The sequence below is a fragment of the Moschus berezovskii genome, chromosome 3 (assembly GCF_049115385.1).
Source record: "Moschus berezovskii isolate FMDL1 chromosome 3, NW_MosBer_1.0, whole genome shotgun sequence".
Lineage (NCBI taxonomy): Eukaryota > Metazoa > Chordata > Mammalia > Artiodactyla > Moschidae > Moschus > Moschus berezovskii.
The window spans coordinates 31,341,071-31,364,958 of NC_142462.1; the positions used below are offsets into that span (position 1 = coordinate 31,341,071).

General features: G+C 39.6%; 1 protein-coding gene and 1 pseudogene across 3 annotated transcripts in view; one reads left to right on the plus strand and one right to left on the minus strand.

Moving 5' to 3' along the window:
• The window catches only part of CRPPA (CDP-L-ribitol pyrophosphorylase A), a 366,781-nt gene that overhangs the window by 95,770 nt on the left and 247,123 nt on the right, over positions 1–23,888 (minus strand). The gene's annotated exons all lie outside the window — the stretch shown is intronic.
• Positions 16,187–16,309, plus strand: LOC148778305 (thymosin beta-10 pseudogene; annotated as a pseudogene).

The window sequence follows — 23,888 nt, forward strand, 5'->3', positions numbered from 1 at the left end:
TTGTCTGAGAATGCTTACAAACAGCTGAGAAGAGAAGCAAAAAGCAAAGGAGAAAGGGGAAGATACATCCAACTGAATGCAGAGTTCCAGAGAATAGCAAGGAGAGAAAAGATAGCCTTTTAAAGTAAACAATGCAAAGAAATAAAGGAAAACAATAGAATGGGAAAGACTAGAGATCACTTCAAGAAAACTGGAATGTACCAAGGGAACAGTTCATACAAAGATGGGCACAATAAAGGACAGAAATGGCATGGACCTAACAGACGCAGAAGATATTAAGAAAAGATGGCAAGAAAACACTGAAGTCTATACTAAAAAAATAGAAAGTCTTAATAACCTGGATAACCACAATGGTGTGGCCACTCGCCTTTAGCCAGACATCATGAAGTGTTAGGTCAAGTGGGCTCTAGGAAGTATTACTAAGAACAAAGCTATAGAATTCCAGTTGAGCTATTTCAAATCCTAAAAGATGATGCTGGTTAAATGCTACACTCAATATGCCAACAAATTTGGAAAACTCAGCAGTGGCTACACAGGACTGAAAAAGGTCAGTTTTTGGCCACTCCCAAGGGCTTCCCTGGTGGCTCAGAGGTTAAAGCATCTGCCTCCTAATGCGGGAGACCCGGGTTCGATCCCTGGGTTGGGAAGATCCCCTGGAGAAGGAAACGGTAACCCACTCCAGTATTCTTGCCTGGAGAATCCCATGGATGGAGAAGCCTGGTAGGCTACAGTCCACGGGGTCGCAAAGAGTGGGACACGACTGAGCGATGGAACGGAACGGAAAAAAGAGCAATGCCGAAGACTGTTCAAACCACCATACAATTGCACTCATTTCACATGCTAGCAAGATAATGCTCAAAATCCTTCAAGCTAGGTTTCAACATTACATTAACTGAGAACTTCCAGATGTACAAGCTGGATTCTGAAAATCAGAGGAATCAGAGATCAAATTGCCAACATTCACTGCAACACAGAAAAAGCAAGAGAGTTCCAGAAAAACATCTACTTCTGCTTCATTGACTGTGCCAAAGCCTTTGACTGTGTGGATCACAACAAACTGTAGAAATTCTGAAAGAGATGGGAATACCAGACCACATTACATGTCTCCTGAGAAACTTGTATGCAGATCAAGAAGCAACAGTTATAACTGGACATGGAACAACAAATCAGTTCAAAATTGGGGAAGGAGTACATCAAGGCTGTATATTGTCACCCTGCTTATTTAACTTTTATGTAGAGGACATCATGCGAAATGCTGGGCTGGATGAATCAGAAGCTGGAATCAAGACTGCCGTGAGAAATATCAATAACTTCAGATATGTAGATGATACAACTCTAATGGCAAGAAAGAAAAGAGGAACTAAAGAGCCTCTAGATGAAAGTGAAAGAGGAGAGTGAAAAAGCTGTCTTAAAACTCAACATTCAAAAAACAAAGATCATGGCATCTAGTCCCACCACTTCATGGTAAACCGATAGAGAAAAGTGGAAACAGTAATAGATTTTATTTTCTTCAGCTCCAGAATCACTGCAGATAGTGACTGCAGCCATGAATTTAAAAGACGCTTGTTCCTTGAAAGAAAAAGTACGATAAACCTAGACAGTATATTTTAAAGTAGAGACATCATTTTGCCGACAAAGTCTGTATAGTTAAATCTATGGTTTTTCCAGTAGTCATGTACAGATATAAGAGTTGAACCATAAAGAAGGCTGAGTGCCAAAGAATTGATGCTTGGAACTGTGGTGCTGGTGAAGACTCTGAAGAGTCCCTTGGACAGCAAAGAAGGAAATCAAACCAGTCAATCCTAAAGGAAGTCAACCCTGAATATTCATTGGAAGGACTGATGCTGAAACTGAAGCTCCGATAATTTGGTTACCTGATGTGAAGAACTGACTCACTGGAAAAGAACCCGAAGCTGTGAAACACTGAGGTCAGGAGACAAAGAGGGCGACAGAGGATGAGATGGTTGAATGGCATCATCAACTCAATCGACATGAGTCTGAGCAAACTCCAGGAGATAGTGAAGGACAGGGAAGTCTGGCATGCTGCAGTCCATGGGGTTACAAAGAGTTAGACACAAATTAGCAACTGAATAAAAACAACAAAAATGTTCAAAAGCAAATGATTTAAAAACCCAGAACACTTAATTTTGAAAACACTCCCTAAAGACAAAAGATGCTAATTAAGTTTCTTCATCACATAATCTCTTTCCTTTTAAATAAAACTAGAGTAGGAGATGGGCTTCCCTGGAAGCTCAGCTGTTAGAGACTCCACCTAAAATTCAGGAAACTCCAGTTTGGTTCATGGGTCAGAAAGATCTTCTGGAAAAGGGATAGGCCACTCACTCTAGTATTCTCAGGATTCCCTGATGGCTCAGATGGTAAAGTATCTGCCTTGCAATGAGGGAGACCTGGGTTCGATCCCTGGGTTGAGAAGATCCCTTGGAGAAGGGCATGGCAACCCACTCCACTCTTCTTGCCTGGAGAACCCCCATGGACAAAGGAGCCTGACGGGCTACATACATACAGTCCATGGGGTCTGAAAGAGTTGGACAGGACTGAGTGTCCATAAGCATAACACAGTAGGAGCTAAATAGCAACAGTAAGTACATGATAATTTTATAAAAGCCGGGCATCTTATTACATGGGTCATCAAATGAAGAGTTATTTGTTTGGAATTTTTGTGGATGTGTTAAACAATTGTGGTTTTCCAAGCACTGCAACTACCAAGTAAATTTTATTCTCTTTCTATACACTGACTGTACTAACTTCTTCCATCAACTCACAAGAGAGAAGATTATGTTCAAGAAAATATAAACAGTACAGAGAGGAGATTAAGAAAGGTTTCTTGGCTGTTGTCCAGTATAGAGGGGGAAAAAAAAAGACCAACTTCAAATTTGACTGGAACTTGTTTAAGACATCTGAATGTTTTTAAAGGGAGCTCTGAGATCCTCTCTTTGGCTGCTGATGAAGCAGTTTGGCTGCTGAATTTAGGAACAGAGTAGTTACTTGGAAGACTCTGGCACCTAGAAAACAAATTAGAATGTACCACAGGACAGTAACAGATGGAACTGACATATACGAAAAATAGTATGGCACTTGCAATGATTTTTGTTTTTTCCTGCTGGCATCTGGGGCTATTTAGGGAGGAGCCCAAAATGATATATTAGTTATTCTAAAACCATATGAAGTACAGTTGTGAGCAGAACATCTGAAGATTCATACTTATGCCTATAATGCTTTAGAACTGAAAATAAAGAATTGGTGGAATATGAAGACTAATGAAAACATCCATGCATATACACACAATCTTACATGAATTATTGGGAAAATAGTGGGATAAACCATTTTCCTTTGGTTTTAAGAAAAAAATGTAGTATATATACAGTATTATCAAAAACTTTTTATTCTCTGAACCAGAATCATCTTTTGGATCTCTCAGAGTACTTTTAAATTTCCTTCCTAGCTCAACATTCAGAAAACAAAGATCATGGCATCTGGACCCATCACTTCATGGGAAATAGATGGAAAAACAGTGGAAACAGTGTCAGACTTTATTTTTTGGGGCTCCAAAATCACTGCGGATGCTGATTGCAGCCATGAAATTAAAAGACGCTTACTCCTTGGAAGGAAAGTTATGACCAACCTTGATAATATATTAAAAAGCAGAGACATTACTTTGCCAACAAAGGTCCGTCTAGTCAAGGCTATGGTTTTTCCCGTGGTCATGTATGGATGTGAGAGTTGGACTGTGAAGAAAGCTGATGGCCGAAGAATTGATGCTTTTGAACTGTGGTGTTGGAGAAGACTCTTGAGAGTCCCTTGTACTGTAAGGAGATCCAACCAGTCCGTTCTAAGGGAGATTGATCCTGGGTGTTCATTGGAAGGACTGATGCTAAAGCTGAAACTCCAATACTTTGGCCACCTCATGCGACTCTGATGCTGGGAAAGGTTGGGGGCAGAAGGAGAAGGGGACAACCAAGAATGAGATGGCTGGATGGCATCACCAACTGTGGACATGAGTTTGAGTGAACTCCAGGAATTGGTGATGGACAGGGAGGCCTGGTGTGCTGTGATTCATGAGGTCGCGGAGAGTTGGACACTACTGAGTGACTGAACTGAACTGAAATAGGATCTTATATATCCAGTTGAAGGCAGAATATCAATGACTTGCTTTTACATAATTATATCTCCCTCAGGAGAAGGCCGGAGAAGGCAACGGCAAGCCACTCCAGTACTCTTGCCTAGAAAATCCCATGGATGGAGGAGCCTGGTAGGCTGCAGTCCGTGGGGTCGCTAAGGGTCGCACACGACTGAGGGACTTCACTTTCACTTTCCACTTTCACACATTGGAGAAGGAAATGGCAACCCACTCCAGTGTTCTTGCCTGGAGAATCCCAGGGATGGGGGAGCCTGGTGGGCTTCCGTCTATGGGGTCACACAGAGTCGGACACGACTGAGGTGACTTAGCAGCAGCAGCAGCAGCAGGAGAAGGCAATAGCAAGCCACTCCAGTACTCTTGCCTAGAAAATCCCATGGATGGAGGAGCCTGGTAGGCTGCATTCCGTGGGGTCGCTTAGGGTCGGACACAACTGAACGACTTCAGTTTCACTTTTCACTTTCACAGATTGGAGAAGGAAATGGCAACCCACTCCAGTGTTCTTGCCTGGAGAATCCCAGGGACGGGGGAGCCTGGTGGGTTTCCATCTATGGGGTCACACAGAGTCAGACACGACTGAAGTGACTTAGCAGCAGCAGCAGGATATTACTAAGAGTATGTGACACATAAAAGTATTCAGTGAGTGTATGTATACTAGAAGATACATCCATCTACCAAGAGACAGTAATTTGCTATTACTAAAATGTCTATGTAAGCATTGTTAAAGATAAAGCTGCTAAACTAATGCCAAAGATAACTAATATTTATTGTGCATTTGGTACAGTGGTAAAGAATCCGCCTGCCAACGCATGAGACCTGGGCTTGATCCCCAAGTGGAGAAGATCCCCTGGAGAAGGAAATGGCTATACCCTCCATTATTCTTGCCTGGGAAATTCCATGGACAGAGGAGCCTGACAGGCTATAGTTCATGCAGTCACAAGAGTTGGACATGACTTAGCCACTAATAACAACATCGTGCCCTCATTATATTGTTACTGCAACCTGAAAAGCATTAATTGCATTGCATGACCTGGGCATCAAACCCTACATAAATCTGGTTCAGTCTCCATTTATGACAAAGGATATAAAGACATGGATAAGGAATTATAATCATTGTGTGTATCTTGGAGTGTCTCAAGTCTTACATCAATTTTGACACCATGTTGGAAAACCAAACTCTAATTGCATAGTAAAGCAGTAAGAGAAGTGATATAAAAGAATGAATTAAAATATTTCTATTTGATTCAAAGTTTTCAGAATCATGTTATACAGTTCCCTGAACAATTTTTCATTTTGTTAAAGTATTTTTTTTTTTTTTCTGTCATGCTCTCCATTGAAACTCTGTGCTGTGCTTAGTCACTCAGGCATGTCCAACTCTTTGAGACTCCATCGACTGCAGCCCACCAGGCTCCTCTGTCCATGGGGATTCCTAAGGCAAGAAGAGTGGAGTGGGTTTTCATGCCCTCCTCCAAGGGATCTTCCCAACCTAGGAATTGAACCCAGGTCTCCTGCATTGCAGGCAAATTCTTTACCATGTGAGCCACCAGGAAAGCCCAAGAATACTAGAGTGGGTAGCCTATCCTTTTCTCCAGGGGAACTTCCTGACCCAGGAATCAAACTGTGTCTCCGGGATTGCAGGCAGATTCTTTACCAGCTGAGCAGCTGAGCTACTATTTCTCTTTCTTTGTTTCTTAGCACTGTATTCTTTGATAAGTCAAAAAAAAAAAAAAAAGCTTCATTTTGAAATTAAGAATTTACAAAGTCTTAATTTGAAATTAAGAAATTAACTCAAAGTTGCTAGTGGTAGACTGTATCATGTTTCCTAAAGGTGTCCTTGTTCAAATTCTAGAAATTGTGGATTTGTTAATTACTCCTTTACATGGCAAAAGGAGTTTTTCAGATGTGCTTAAATTAAGGATCTCATAATGGGAAGACTTCCCCAGATTATCTGGCTGAAGTGAATGCAACCACAAGAGTAGTTATAACAGGGTAGAAAAAGGTTTATAACGAAAGGTGTGACAGTAGAAGCACATTGAAGCAATGTTCTTTGAAGATGGAGGAAAAGGCCACAGCAAGGAAAGCAGACGGCCTTCAAATGCTAGAAAAGCAAAGTCAGGGCACCCTCCCCTAAAGCCTTGAAAAGAAACATAACCATGTTGACACCCTGATCTGAGGACTTCTGATCTTAGAAACTATAAGATACTAAACAGTGTTGTTTTAAGTCCCACGGTTTTATGCCATTAGTAGCTAGTTACATTAGCAATAGGAAACTGAAAGTAAAAGTTCCTCTGTCATGTCCGACTCTTTGTGACCTCATGGAGTATACCATCCATGGAATTCTCCAGGCCAGAATACTGGAGTGGGTAGCCTTTCCCTTCTCGAGGGGATCTTGCCAACCCAGGGATCAAATCTAGGTCTCCCGCATTGCAGGTGAATTCTTTACCAGGTGAGCCACTAGGGAAGCCCAAGAATACTGGAGTGGGTAGCCTAGCCCTTCTCCAGCAGATCTTCCTGACCCAGGAATCGAAACGAGGTCTCTTGCAATGCAGGTGGATTCTTTACAAGCTGAGCTATCAGGGAAGTCCAGCAATAGGAAAGTAATACATTTTCCCATATATTTGTGTGATAAATAACATCTAGAGCTGTTTCAGAAATCTCTTAAAAAAAAAAAAAAACTATTCTTGATGTTAGTTTTCATCAGCAGAGAATTCGCCATAGAATGACCAGTAATAGTGGCCATTACATTTGGAAAGACTGCATTCATTGAACATATTTATATTAAAAATAGCTATGCTTTCTGAACAATAGCAATAAAATCGTAAGGTTATAAATCAAAGGAAAGGGTGCTCAAATTTTTAGTTTTTTTTTAAGAAATATATAATTCACAGAAGTATATAAAGTTTTAGTCAAATGAAATGCTATAATAATAACTTGATAAACATGTTGGACCATATAGACCGCAGGTTCTCAACCCATGCTGCTCATTGTCACCACCTGGGGAATTTGGGCGATAAATTCCATTTCCTGACCCTACCCTGAGAGGCTGATTTAACGGTTTGGGGTAAGACCCAGACATTAGTATGCCTTGAAAGGCCTGCAGGTGATTTTAACATATAGCTAGGAAGGGCTGAGAACGAGCAATATAATCTTTTATACAAGTCTAAAACTCTTAATTAGTAATAAAATTCAGTTTAGAAATAAAAGGTTCATAGCTATAAGAAGGCAACAAATACAAAATATAGGAGTGTCCCTGCGATGTTCTCTGTTATATTAGAGAATGCTGTGCTTCATATATAATGATAATGGCAGATTTGTTGATCAAATCATAAGTGATTGGCTAATTTTTCTGATCTCATTAGGTGCTTATGGGGCAATGTTACTCACTGGTTGAGGTATATGGGAAGCATTTTAAAGAAAATATTACATTAAAATTTAAGACTTTTTTAACAGAAAACACTGAATATGAACTGTAGACCTTAAAAACATTTATTTTCTAAATTAAAATATATTAATATGAATAATTAATATCCATTAAAATGCTCTAATAAAAAATTAGAATCTGTCTTGTTATTACCACAACCAAATTTATAGGAGTAAGAATACACAGATAATGATAAACAGGTCAAATTCATGAATTTTGTTAATCGCCATGTGTCTTCTTTAACAAGTCTCAAGCTTTAAGATATAAACAAAACAAATTCAGTTCAGTTCAGTTGCTCAGTCATGTCCGACTCTTTGAGACCCCATGAATCACAGCACGCCAGGCCTCCTGTCCATCACCAACTCCCGGAGTTCACTCAAACTCATGTCCAAAATGCACCACAACAAAAATAGAAACTTAATGGTATGAAATCAGCAATTTTCACTGCTATAATCCAAGCTTTTTCATTATGGTACATTTTTTTTTTTTTTCAAAATAGCATTCCATTTGAAAATAGAGCACTTTTCCCAAGTCAGAAAAAAAGCATAAATTATTAAATTAATGCAAGAATGTGATACTTGTTATTCTACAACCTATGTATAGTTATCTTCCTCCACACATGTAACAACGTTTCTTCATATTAAAAAACATTTAGAAATAGTGTAAACACTATATATTAGCAAACCAAAGAGCAGTGCTCATATTCTTCAACAAATATCAATTATTTCTTAAATCAGACCATTTGTTTACAGTAAATAACTTACACAGATTTTTAATCTATTCCATATAGAGTGCATACACACAGAAACAATGTAATTAATCACTAACGAGCAACAGAACTAGTGTAATTTTGATTATCATCAATATTTATTTCTCAGTCTGTAACCCAATGCTCAACTGCTAGAAAGGACGGCAAACATTTACCACTGAACAATAAATAAAAACATATGTAATCCATACTCTGCATCTGTTTCATAAAATATCTGACATATAACTGAAATACATTATTTCAGATTCTTCTATAATTGTCCAACTAATTGGCATCAGCCAACCTTAATAGGGATAGCAGGAGAAATACCTTCTCTGGGATAAGTTATGTCAATGATTATATGCCTGATATAATTTTAATTAGTATTAAAAAGTTTAAATTTTTTTAAAGTTTATGACATAATTCCACAGTGATCAGAGAATAGCTGTGTATGATTTTGATAACTTTAGAGCATAAAATTTTTTCACCTTGTTTTATGCCCCTGGATATGTTCCAGTGTCTTCTAGTTTATAGTCTAGGAGAATTTGAATAGAATTTATATCCTACTGTTGTGTGAAAATTGTATAAATTTTAATTATGTTAATTGGTTCATGGTGCCTTTCAGGTCTATTATATTCCTCTATTTTTCTGTATATTCATTCTATTAATTCTTGAGAGTTTCATATTGGAAGTGAAAAAAAAGTGACAGTGAAAGTTGATATGTCATGTCCGACTCTTTGCAACCCCATGGACTGTACAGTCCATGGAATTCTCTAGGCCAGAATACTGGAGTGGATAACCTTTCCCTTCTCCAGGGGATCTTCCCAACCCAGGGACCAAATCCATGTCTCCTAAATTGCAGGTGGATTCTTTACCAGCTGAGCCACAAGAAACATCAACTAAAAATCTTAATATATCTACTTAAAAAATAATTTTAACATATAGTGGGGCTATATGTAACTTTGTCCTGTATTTTCCAAGTCTCCTGTAAATATCTTATCATACTTTCATAATTTAAAAAAATAAAATAGAAAAAAATTTTAAGTTTATGATAATATAAAAGGGTTTATTAGGAATTTTTAGGAGGTGGGTGGGTGGGTGAGGTAAATAAGTCACAGTAAAATGTCTTGTTTCAACAGAAAATGAAAAGCATAGACCATCACTGTGGTTTATAAACATCATTTAGTAACATCCTAAAAATCAGCCCACTGGGAACAAAACCCCTCTGTAACAAAGCATTAAATAGATAAGTATGCTATAAATTATCCAATAGAAATTTCTAGTTTTACTTAAAATAATTTGGATGTAGATGGGACTTCAGAGAGCACCTACTCCACACTTGTCATTTTAAGAAGAGGAGACTGATGCTCAAAGAATTATATTTATCATTTTCATAGCAAATAAATACATTAGTAGTGAAGCATCAGTACTGGCTTCCCGATTTCCACTTACCAACTCTACTCACCCACAGCACTGTTTAAGCAATTAGAACTCACCCAAAGTTTAATTGTTGAGTTGTGCTAAGATTTTCTTTCTTACCCTTTTGAACTTCTTCAGGCAACCCTCTGTCCTTCCGCTTTCAACACACTGCTCTACCTTAAGTCAAAAAAATTAGAACCAAAAAGGGTCTGATGATCCATCTTCACCCTTGGTAACTGCCATCCTGTGCCAGTGACAGAGGTGACAAAGTAACAAAAATTCCTTGAGATTTATTTAAGCCCTTTCTGTATCTGTCCAAAGAAAGAATTTGCCAGAAAAGACTGATAAAGAAAATGCTAAGTCAAATCTTAAACAATGAGGACATTATTGTCTCCATCTCCCAAGTCCTTTACAATCAAGGTCCCAGTTCCCCGTCTCAAGAATGCAGGGTTTCTGCACTGTTTTCATTTGCTGTCATCAGTGTGGACTTCATCTGGAGGTTAGTTTGGTTTTTGTTGATATAGAAGGAATGGAGACTTTCCTATTTTCCTCTGGTGGGAGTGAAAATGGTTTTCCATAGGCTTAAGAGTCTAAAAAAATTTCCCTGAAGCCTCCAAAAAATTTCTCCTTGCATCCCAACAGCCAGAATTCAGTCATACCCTAAAGCAATCATCAGCAAGGGGGAAAAGATTATCTTTAGACCAAACAGTACATCTCTGAAACAAAGGACAGGATGGTTTTCCCTGTGACACATGACTTTTCGCAACAAGATACTGAACAGCATGGAGGTTCTACGAGAAAAGGAAGGGAGGGGTCATAGTTGCTGAGCAGTCAGCCCTCAAAGTGCACTGCTCCTTTAGCCACAAAATTTCCAAACAAAGCCTCATCGCCTTATTTTCAAAACTCCCAGCCCTACCCATATGCTCCTGTCCCTTCCCTAAAGGAGAAGACTCAGTGTCTCATATGGTCCCTGCATTAAGCGTCAAGTCCAGATCCTCAGGTAATGGCCACTACTGCCAATAGGTCCAAACTGCTTACTGAACTCCATCTAAATGATAAGGTATCTACTCCTTCATATCTACACACCAATTTACAGTGGAATAAAACCAGCAAGCAACTATAAAATGCCAGAAAGAGGATCAATAAAAAGCAATCAAAAGTAATCATGGGTCCAAAATGTGCTCATATTCTCTTCCAGGACAGGGGAAGAACAGATCTCCAGTCTGGAAAAGGAACAAGTTCTTGGGTGACCCACATTTCTGCTCTCTACCCTCATCCATTTTCCTCTGTGGACACATTGCTGCATGTGGCGATCACGTGCATGCCCAGTTGGTTCAGTTGTGTCCAACTCTTTGCGACCCCATGGGCCATAACCCACCAGACTCCTCTGTCCATAAAACTTCCTGGCAAGAATGCTGGAGTGGGTTGCCATTTCCTCCTCCAGCGGATCTTTCCAAGCCAGGGATCAAACCCTCATCTAGTGTACCCTGCATTGGCAGGTGTATTCTCTACTACTGAGCAACCTGGAAAGCAACCTGGAATGCAGCTATCAGGCAAGATCTAAGAAATATTTTTAATACTCTAATTTTAGTCTATAATTTAAGATTTTTTTTCTCATGTACAAAAAGTTGGAAATGAAGCATTTAAGTGAAAGAAAGCTTTTGTTTCATAATTTCCACTTTTCAGAAAAGGTTTCCCAGTTACAATTTAGAGAGGATTGTATAATTAGTCAAGAAAACCTTTCTTTTTTCAATTTCATAATGATAGCAAACTTAAAAACAAAATTTCAAATAGCTTTAATTTGTACAATCAAATGTTATTCAATGATGTAGAGACGAAATGACAAAGATGAGGTTGTCACTGCTCAGGTATTACCCTCCTGCTACCAAGCTTATGACTTTAGGCCCTTTGAGCACATGGACCTTATGATTTCCTTTCTGCTTTACTCGAGAGTGTGTGATTAGTCATGGTACACTGAAAACACAAACCCAGTCACCAAGCAAATTTCTAGGGTATTTTCTGTTCCCAAAGACTGAACTTCATGATAATATTTCTGGACTATGTCCCAATAAGTACATTAACAGCTTTTTGCTTAGTTTAGACAGGAAGATGCTTTATTAATATTTTAATAATCCATGCTAGAATGGAGGAAATATATGAAATAGGTCATTTTCCTGATTCCTTTTCATGCCTAATTTCTGCGAATTAACTTTATAACTATACTAGCTATTTTGTTTTCCTGTTAACCTTAAAACACCTAAAGCAACTCATTAAATAAAAAGCAAGTATCAACAGTAATCAGCTCAATTATAGCTATTATGAAGAAAATACAAATAAACAAAACATTAGGAAAACCCTCAAGGCTCCATGTAAAAAGAAACACAACCACAACTTGGTATATACATACACAATCTGACAGTTTATAGAGAGCACATGGAATGGAGCAAAAATTTAATAATAATTTCTTAAGAACTGGGGAGCGAATGTGGAAGATACAAAGATTGATCACAGGCTGGAGAGTCAAATGTTTTCCACAGAAGCAAAACCAGGAAGAGCATCAGGAAGGATCTGGAGGTTTGTATGGCTGAAGCAGATACTTGTGTTAGAGATCAGTAAGCATGTGTAAAAGTTGGGAAGTGCAAATAAATACCCAGCATGACCACTTCAGGCTGCAATGTGACCTAGCTTGTGATCTTAGATAAATGAAGAGTTCTTCAATGTGAGGAGGAAATGCAAGATTTTGGATGAAGTCATGATTTCCATCTATAAGTAATATTTACTTTGTGTTATTTTATAGTTAGGGAAAGGAGAACAAATGTGTGGTGTGAGACAAATATATGGCAAAGCAGAGTGTTGCCAAAAAAAGATCAGCATCAAAGTACATGTTCAATGACACAGATATTGGTATGGATTTAAAACCATACTCAGTGATTGAAATGGTTAGTATACATCTGCTGCTGCTGCTAAGGCGCTTCAGTTGTGTCCGACTCTGTGAGACCCCATAGACGGCAGCCCACCAGGCTCCCCTGTCCCTGGGATTCTCCAGGTAAGAATACTGGAGTGGGTTGCCATTTCCTTCTCCAGTATGCATTCAAACAATGTTTCCTACAGTATTGCAATTGTTAATATTAGAGGACTAGATATCAGACTGGCTTGAGAGTCTATTCTACATCTGCCTCTGATAGCAGCAAGACCATGGCCCACTTACAGAAACTCCCTAAGACTCAGCTTCCTCACACCATAGTGATAACCCCCTAATAAGCTCACTGTAATCATAACATTGGCTTCCCTGGTAACTCAATGGTAAAGAATCTGCCTGACAACGCAGGAGATGTGGGTTCAATCCCTGGGTCAGGGGTACCTCTGGAGAAGGAAATGGCAACCAACTCCAATAGTCTTCCCTGGGAATCCCAAGGACAAAGGAGCCTGGTGGGCTATAGTGCATGGAGTTGCAAAGAGTCAGACACAACTTAGCAAATAAACAACAGAAACAACAATCATAATATCAGGTAATGATCTTAGAGACCTAAATTCAGTGTTAGAACATCATACTTCCTCAATAAATAATAACATTGTCATCATCAACTGCCCAACTTCTCAAGAACAGTAAAATAGATATTAAATTGCATTTACTTTCATACACATTTCAAAAGAAATATCTCATTTTACAAAGATAATCTGAAGATAATGACAATTGTGTCATATTTTCCAACCTAAATGTATTTTATAATACCAATTGACTAATACGTGTCGGGTCTTTCAGCTCCATGAGAAGTTTTTAAATAAGTTCAAAGAACCATTATTTCAACTTTTCTAGCAATAATAATTTTTAAAAAAAGTAGAAAAATAGAAAAAGGTAACAAAAAAAGGTCAATTTAAATGCGTCTGAATGACTTCCACACAAACGTTTAGTATGTCTCAACATCATGATCTCCTGGCGCCTGGAGGAAAAACACATGAATAATCATGTAGATTTCAGTGGCTGCAGCTTCTTCTCTTTGGCTGATATAGGTCATCAGGAACAGAGCGAATCTTAGCAGGCACATAGCTGAGACTGTATCACTAGCAACCAGTGTAATAACAAGGGAAGATATCCCCTAAAGGAGAATAAATGCACAACAAACGCACTGATAGAAACCAGAGGACTCACAGAAGCCAATTAACCACAGGAGGGCCGTTTTGCTGCAGCCAGATCTCATTTAAAACTCTCAGAGATAAAAAGTACCCAAAATAAATGTATAATGTGCATCCATTCCTGCCCAGACAATAATACTGTCTGGAAAACTGTGGCTGCATATTTACCATCTGGCAACTGGGAAATATTAGCAATGGAACAGCTAGCTGCTTGAGCAAGAGCTACCACATACCCACATGCATGGAAAGTCTGAATCAGCAACAAAGTCAGAAGCATATGTCCTGCCAAAGAATAATATTCAGTGTTGCCAGTACCACACAGGTCGAATTAAACGCAAATGCCAACAACTCTTACAATTCGACATTGATATTCTGCCTGACAGCAACATCAAAGATCAAAACTTAGCAGTGATATAGGATAATTCCTCAAGGGTTTGTATATAGTTAGTGTGAGGAAATGAATCAGAGGCTAGTTATAACCTTCAGAGGAGTGGCTTTTCTGAGCAGGAAAGACTGCCATCAAGGAAGAGAACACACATCACACAGAAAATCCCCAAGTGCACACATACGAGGCAAACAGGCTTTGTAATGGCTTCAGACTTTAAAATCTGAGCACGTTGATTTCTATCTCTCTCAAGCCTTCAAATGTATGTATCACAACCCTAAAACCATTCAGCATTAAGTACCAGTAGAAGGACTCTCTGATACCAAGTATATATACCCATCTCTCTCACACGACTGTTCTTTGCTTTATCAATACAGTCTATATCAAGATCAAATTTAAAAGTTCAAACACAGAAAACTAGACTTGCAAACATGAGGCTAAAATGAAAGGCATTGAAACATGTATATTATCATATGTGAAACAAATCGCCAGTCCAGGTTCGACACATGATACAGGATGCTCGGGGCTGGTGTACTGGGATGACCCAGAAGAATGGGATGGGGAGGGAGATGGGAGGGGGGTTCAAGATGGGGAACACATGTACACCCGGGGCAGATTCATGTCAATGTGTGGCAAAACCAATACAATAACGTAAAGTAATTAGCCTCCAATTAAATACATTTAAAAAAAAATTTTTTTAAATAAAAAGCAATCATGGAAAAAAAAAAGAAAAGAAAGTTCATCCAAACATATAAACATCAAATCAGCCTGCAGACATGTAAACCAAATGCCTCCCTGCTAGCATATGCATTTACCCTGACAAGGCTCTGTTTTCATTGCTCCCACTGTTTCATTTCAAGGTATCTGGCCAAGGTTAAACTAGAAACCTATTTTTAATTGCTTACTTTTGATAGAAGACATCTCTAACTTGGACATACTGCTTCAAATAATGTATAATGCAGAGAAATTATGGTTTGAATCTCTTGTAAGCATCAGAAAAGAATTAGGTACAGTGCAGTTTGGATCACTGTGTTACCAAATGAACCAAGTAACTGTAATTAAACAATAAGCATTCCTCAATAGACTTATTCCATTTGGCTTCTCCTGGATAACTGACAATAAAAAGAAATCTTCCAAAAAACACAGGTCTGATCATGCTTTTCCTGCCGCTGCAAACTTTCAAAGACCTCCCTTGTCTTTAGAAGCAGCAACTATTAGTGTGGTTTGGGGGCCAACGTCAATCTGGCAATCTCACAGCGAACAGAAGAGGTTTTCCCAACACTGCCAAGAATGAGGAGGACCCTTATCAACTTCACAATTGCTCACAGACTATACACCACCCTGCATGATTGTAGAGCTTTCAGTAGTTATCACCTGAAGAATGCATAATAAGAGTGAAACTAGTAACGACTTTATCAATTATAACATCTACATACATATGAAAATAGTATGTATAATTACTATCTACACAAAATTTTGAGAGCAGAAGAGGTTTGAAGAGCTCTATAGTGGCTTTCTACTTCATAGCTGATGCAAACTCTCTGTGACCCCATGGATTGTAGCGAGTCAGGCTCCTCTGTCCAGGAATTTTCCAGGCAAGGATGGACTGGATGGTTATCCCCTTCTCCAGGGGAATCTTCCCAACCCAGGGATCGGACCTGGGTCTCCACTGCAGGCATATTCTTTACCACCTGAGCCACCATGGAAACCCTTATGGTTAAGGAAACGCTCATATAGTGAAAATAATAAGAAATGAGGAATTCCTTGGGCACTGTTGTTGCTCCATTGCCTAGCACTATGCTTGCAGGAACTGTGCCATGTTTATTTGCTAAAAGAATGAAATAGGTCTCTTGCTGCATTAACACCCGTGAGAGCAGCAGGACTGTCGGCTTGAAGCATAACTTCTTGGATTGTTTTAAGAAAATGGCAGACAAGCTGGACATGGGGGAAATGGCCAGCTTTAATAATGCCAACCTGAAGATGGAGACGCAGGAGAACACCCTGCTGGCCAAAGAGATCATTGAGTAAGAGAAGCAAGCAAAGTGAAATTTCCTAAGGACCTGAGGAATTCTCTACCCCTTCATCTTAGAGAGCCCAGTCATGATGTGGAGTAAGAGTCACCTGCAAGATGGACACAAGTGACAAGTTGCGCTATGAATCCAGGTACTCCAAGCTGATGTCACTGGCCTGTGGGTCTTTGAGGGGACCCTCCAAACGGACTGCTCTGTGTAGGGTGTTTGAATAAGGATGGCTACCATAATAACTGCAATGTGGCTGAAAAGAATGTGCAATGAGTGATTTCAGGTCTGTTTAACATAAGCAAATTGAACTAGTTATGAGTTTGCCAAACAGAAAAACACTTCCCTGGTTTGACCTGATAGTATAAAAAAGTATTTGTATGACTAATGAAAATAAAACACGTCTCACGACAAAAAAAGAATGAATGGCTTGACACCAGAGTTTCAGTCAGTTACAAAGCTTTGCGTTATGTCTCCTCCAGTGGAATGCTCACTCAGGTATCCACAAGGCCCTTTCCACCAGTTCCCTCAAGCCTCTGCTTAAATTCCACCTTTTAAATAAGGCAAAACAACATGCAGGATTCTTAAGACCCTCTAACTTAGTTCACTGGATTTTCTTTCCTCTAGCACTAATCACTCTCAACGATTCTCTAAATTACTCTCAAATCTTTTTGTTATTATTTTTCCTTTGTCTCCCACTCACTAGAAGGCAAGTTCCACAAGTAGAGAGATTTTCTATGACTTCTTCACATTATAAAACAATGCCTGGAAGGGACTTCCGTGGTGGGCCAGTGACTGAGACCCTGCCCTTCCAATGCAGGGGGTGCAGGCTGGATTCCTGGTTCAGGAACTAAGAGCCCACATACCATGTATGGCCAATAAATAGTGTGTGTGTGTGTGTGTGTGTGTGTACCATGTATGGCCAATAAATAATGTGTGTGTGTGTGTGTGTGTGTGTGTGTGTACACACACTATGCCACCTGGGAAGCCCTCATGTATGTGTGTATGTACACACACATATATACATATATATAAAATAATGCCTGCATAATGACATTTTAACAATGATTCAATCTTTGGATAAATCATGTCTTTCTGTTGATGCTAATCCTTCCTCTATTAAAAAAAATAAGGAATAAAACCTCTCCTACTTCATTTATAGAGTGGTTTGAGGATCAATGAGTGATCCAATCACTGTTCTGAAATATATGTAAGTAAACTTGTAATTCTTTTACATGGGATGATGCAAGTGAAGCAGGTGAGAGAAGGAAGACCACCCTCTCCCTCGTAGAGGCCCACAGTTTGGGAAAGATACTTCACTGACATGACTGAGAGTTGTAACTAGAAAGATAAGTTACATGTTTTAATTACAAATTATAAGCCATCCTCCTTTAACTTGGAACTTTTTTTTTTTTTTTAACCTGAAACACCTTTAGTTTCCCAACTGAGTTCAGCGTGGTTCTCTACCATCATAGGTATGATGGCTAGGTGTGGCTAGGCTAAGGTGCCCTAGTTTGGCAAAAACTAGTCTAGATCTGGATGTGAAGGTATTTTTCAGACATGATTAACATTTACAGTCAGTTTATGTTAGGCAGAGCAGATTATCGTCCATAATGGGTGGGCCTCATCCAATCAGTTGAAGACCTTACGAGCAATGACAGAGGTTTCACAAAGAAGGAATTCTGCCTCAGGACTGAAACCTTCCTGGACTTCCTAGTCTGCCTGCCGGCCTACTTCCCATAGAGATTTCAGACCTGCTGATTCCCACAATCAAGTGCCAACCTCTCTCTCCCAACACATATACCCTATTGGTTCTGTTTCTCTGAAAATTCCTAACTAACATAATAGAGTTTGGGTGACTGAAGTTTTAGAAACAATGGTAGTGATATATCTTCTTAAGAGGAAGAGCAACATGCTCAATTTCATTAAGTTATTGCTTCTGGAAACTAGCTTGATGTATTTAGTGCACAGATTTTAAATGTAAAGGTTAGTAACTTTTGAAAAATACAACTGTATATCTACCATCTTCATCAATATACAGAACATTTCAATCACAACTCTTGTCTTTTTCCACTGTTTTGATTTCTACTACAGAAAAATAGAAAGTTTTGCCTGTTACAGAATTTCAAATGTAAGAACTCATGCAGTACTCTTTTGAAAATGGCTTCTATTACTTAACCATCTGTTTGAGATTCAACCATGTTGTCATCTATAGATTTAATTTTTAACTTTTATGTTAGGTTTCTGATCACCTTGAAAGTTTGTATTAAGTAAAAAGGGGAGGTTGAAGTTCACTGCTGTCTGGTTCAGTTCAGTCGCTCAGTCGTATCCGACTCTCTGCGACCCCATGAATCACAGCACGCCAGGCCTCCCTGTCCATCACCAACTCCCGGAATTCACTCAAACTCATGTCCACAGAGTCGGTGATGCCATCCAGCCATCTCATTCTCCGTCGTCCCCTTCTCCTCCCGCCCCCAACCTTTCCCAGCATCAGAGTCTTTTCCAGTGAGTCAACTACAAGAACTAACACCCAGAAAAGATGTCCTTTTCATTATAGGGGACTGGAATGCAAAAGTAGGAAGTCAAGAAACACCTGGAGTAACAGGCAAATTTGGCCTTGGAGCACGGAATGAAGCAGGGCAAAGGCTAATAGAGTTTTGTTAAGAGAATGCACTGGTCATAGCAAACACCCTCTTCCAACAACACAAGAGAAGACTCTACACATGGACATCACCAGATGGTCAACACCGAAATCAGATTGATTATATTCTTCGCAGCCAAAGATGGAGAAGCTCTATACAGTCAGCAAAAACAAGACCAGGAGCTGACTGTGGCTCAGATCATGAACTCCTTATTGTCAAATTCAGACTGAAATTGAAGATAGTAGGGAAATCTACTAGACCATTCAGATATGACCTAAATCAATTCCCTTACGATTATACAGTGGAAGTAAGAAATAGATTTAAGGGACTAGATCTGTACTCTTCAGTTCAGTTCAGTTCAGTCGCTCAGTCGTGTCCGACTCTCCGCGACCCCATGAATCACAGCACGCCAGGCCTCTCTGTCCATCACCACCTCCCAGAGTACACTCAAACTCATGTCCACAGAGTCGGTGATGCCATCCAGCCATCTCATTCTCCGTCGTCCCCTTCTCCTCCCGCCCCCAACCTTTCCCAGCATCAGAGTCTTTTCCAGTGAGTCAACTCGTCGCATGAGGTGGCCAAAGTATTGCAGTTTCAGCTTTAGCATCAGTCCCTCCAATGAACATCCAGGATTGATCTCCTTTAGAATGGACTGGTTGGATCTCCTTGCAGTATAAGGGACTCTCAAGAGTCTTCTCCAACACCACAGTTCAAAAGCATCGATTCTTCGGCGATCAGTCTTCTTCACAGTCCAACTCTCACATCCATACATGACCACGGGAAAAACCATTGCCTTGACTAGACGGACCTTGGTTAGCAAAGTAATTTAAGGATTCTTTAAATCAGCTGGTATCAGTCATGCAATTTTATTGTTTTTAAAAAATAGTTACAGCTATTCTAAGCCCTTTGCATTTTCCATATATATTTGGAATCAGTTTTTCATTTTAAAAAATCAATGCCTGTTGCCATTTGGATTGGGATTGCACACAATTCAAGCTTAGCTGGTAGACAACTCTTCATTTTGTCAGTCCAGGAACATGATATGTATCTTTACTTCAGTTCAGTTCAGTTGCTCAGTCGTGGTCAGCTCCTGGTCTGACCCCATGGACTGCAGCATACCAAGCCTCCCTATCCATCAACAACTCCCAGAGTTTACTCAAACTCATATCCATCAAGTTGGTGATGCCATCCAACCATCTCATCCTCTGACATCCCCTTCTCCTCCCACCTTTGATCTTTCCAAGCATCAGGGACTTTTCAAATGAGTCAGCTCTCCACATCAGGTGGCCAAAGTATTGGAGTTTCAGCTTCAGCATCAGTCCTTCCAATGAATATTTAAGGACTGATTTCCTTTAGGATTTACTGGTTGGATCTCCTTGCAGTCCAAGGAACTCTCAAGAGTCTTCTCCAACACTACAGTTCAAAAGCGTCAGTTCTTCTATGCTCAGCTCTTTATAGTCCAACTGTCACATCCATACATGACCACTGGAAAAACCATAGCCTTGACTAGATGGACCTTTGTTCGCAAAGTAATGTCTCTGCTTTTTAATATGCTGTCTAGGTTGGTCATAACTTTCCTTTCAAGGAGTAAGCGTCTTTTAATTTCATGGCTGCAGTCACCATCTGCAGTGATTTTGGAGCCCAAAATCACCTTACTTACTAGGTATTAATTAATTTCTGTCAGTAATACTTTGTAATATTAAGTATAGACATCGTAAAGATTTTTCTAAACTAATATTCCTAAGGCTTTTATGTTTTATTACTGATAGTTTAATTTTAACTTTAGTTTCCAAGTTATGGCTAGAATATGAATAAAATTTTTCTGTATCTCACTATATTTAAAATATAGAAAAAAATATTCCTCCAGAGTTAATTAGCTCTGGGACATTTTTTAAAAAATACATATTAAAAGCCCATGAAATTAATATTCTACATACCATAATGTAGAAAACATTGCTTTACTTCTAAGATAAATTTAAGTCCAATAATCTATAATTATAATTTGGAATACACTAATTCTCTCAACCACAGAGTCTCCCATAGATCAAAAAATATAAACTTAATCATGATCTTAGGTCACTGCACTTATAAGCGTGGGCTTCCTAGGTGACGCTAGTGGTAAAGAACCTGCCTCCCAATGCAGGAGACACAGGTTCAACTCCTGAGTTGGAAAGATCCTCTGGAGGAGGGAATGGCAACTCACTCCAGTATTCTTGCCTGCAGAATCCCCACAGACAGAGGAGCCTGGCGGGCTACAATCCATGGGGTCGCAAAGAGTTGGACATGGCAGAAGAACTTAGTACATGCTTATCTACTTGGGAATAAATGCAATAAACACTCTAGTATAACTGCCGTAATTATAAACGATGTGAAATATCAATCTTATTTTTTTTTTTAAAAAACCTTTATAAATCTGCAGAAGCACTGCTTTCGCAGGGGCAGAACACAGAGACCTCAGTGCACAGCTCTGCTGTGAGCTCCACTCCACGATGTGAAAATGGCCAACTACGTAGCATTTGCTTCTTTGTTTATGCAGGATCCTCTCTCGCTACTCTGCTTGGAACTGAGAACTCTCCCAACCTCTTCACCACCACCAAGCTGCTTCTCCTTCAACAAGTAGCAGTGACTATGAGTTTTCATACTTTGGGGCTGACTGATTTCAGTAAAACTGAAATTTATCAATGGCAAAATTTACCAGGAGCAGGCAATTTAAGCCTTAATAATGGAATCAAACACCTATTCACCTATGTAAAATATATATATATATATATAAAAGCAAGCAGATGAAGAGCCACAGTGATAGAAGGCAACAAACTGGCCTTTACATCACACTGGGAATTTACCTGGAAGAAATCTAATTGAGGCCTTTCACACTATGTTGTAAAGCAGAGAGGACAGTGAACCTACCTCTTTATTGTCCAGACACAACACTATTGTCCTGAGATATACAACACAGAGTTTTCACTAAGTGAATGAAATAGGACACTTTCATCTCTGACTCCTTCTAGAATACGGAGACCCACGTGTCCAAGTAGAACATAGAGGGCTCAATGGAGAGCTTCTCTGTATAGATCACTCTACTCTGCCCCCAAAGAGATTTTACACACATACATACTTTTGTTAATGATGAATTTCCAAGCTCCCTTAACCATGTCTACCCACATCCTTTTTGCCTCCTAACCTTTCCCTAAGTTTGATGAGGCTTCTGACAAAGTAGCATATTGTGGAGTTAAAAGCTCTCTGTCAATACAAACATAAAAGTCTTATCAGAAAAGAGAAAATTCTATAGGAAAATTTTCCCTACCTAGAACAAGCTAGGTGAAGGAAAACACTAACTTTGGATTTACTTTTTGTTTTATTTTGCTGCCATTTTCACAAAGACGCTTTTGCTTCTCTGTGTGTGTTTAATTGAGTTGCAAGAGTATAAGGTATACCTTAAGGTAAAGATAAAGAGGATCCTACAGGTAAGATGACCAGATAGAATAAGCATCAGTGGGGTGGATTCATGTCAATGTATGGCAAAACCAATGCAATATTGTAAAGTAATTAGCCTCCAATTAAATAAAAAAAAAGAATCTGTGGTCTGATCCACCTTAATATTGAGAAACTTATGCAAACTCAGAAACTCTGCACTGTGAGTTTAAGACCTTTCTTGCTCTGTGAGTTTAAGACTGCTTTTGTTTTCTTTCTTGTGTTTTGGTAGAGGGGTAGGGGGTCTTAAAGTATGGCATATTTTCTAGGGATGTGGTTGGGGAGGTGGCATCTGGGAATCAGTGGGATGAGAGACTGGCAAAGAGATTTTGCAGTCTGAAACATCTACCCAGATCATTCTGATGGGACGGGTTTCTGTACCAGCACTGTGATCATCCCACCCCCACAAAGACTCATGGGGGCAAATTATTTAAGAAAAAAAAAAAGGCATGAAAAACACTGTTTACAATGTTCTTCATAATATACAATTAGAAGTCCAACCCAAAACAAAGTAAGCTACAAATGATCCCTGAAGCAAAGTTAAGCAGATAATGAAGGTGAATGCTATTACAGAAACAGTGTTCTGGCTCCCTAGTGCTCTCTGGAATGCACCCCACTAAGCCAGTTCTGTCAGTGAAACACAGCAAGCATCTAAGAACAATTCTTTCTGGAACCAAGTAGTTCCACAGACATTTTGTTTGTTTAATAGGGTTAATTTTTAATCTAACTTCAACTTTTATTCCGTTTCTCTGCAAACTTAAGTTTTTCAAATACAGCCCCACCTGCAGCTGATCAAGGCAGCCCAGCTCAGGAAACTATCCAGATCTCAGTGATGATACAGCCACTGTCAGATGCATCTGCACTGAGCGGGACACTTCCCAGAAGAGCAGAGAACGGCCTCAGATTAGTAGCAGTAGTCAAAGTTGCTCGGTTGTGTCTGACTCTCTGCAACCCCATGGTCTATATGGTCCATGGAATTCTCCAGGCCAGAATACTGCAGTCGGTAGCCATTCCTTTCTCCAGGAGATCTTCCCAACCCAGGGATTGAACCCAGGTCTCCTGCATTGTGGGTGGATTCTTTACCAGCCGAGCCACAACGGAAGCTCAGTTTACCCCATTTAAAATGATGCAGACCAAATCCTGGGAAGTCTTTAACTTCATTCCAGACAGGAGTGAAGACTGAGAAAGTACAGTGATACTGAGACGGGAAGGGGCCAGGGCACAACCTTGAAAAGAATGGCATTGCTGTTGAGGATGCAACGTAAACTGGTTAGAACCAACTAGGCCCAAGATGGAAGAGAACTGACTTCCACTAGACCTTGATCTCCTTACACACTCTTTGTAATATATTGGCATATGCTAAATGACACACTCACCAGTGCCATGACAGTTCCAGGTGTTAGTCACTCAGTTGTCTCTGACTCTTTGTTTCTGTCCATGGAATTCTCCAGGCAAAAATAACTGCAGTGGGTAGCCATTCTCTTCTCCAGGGAA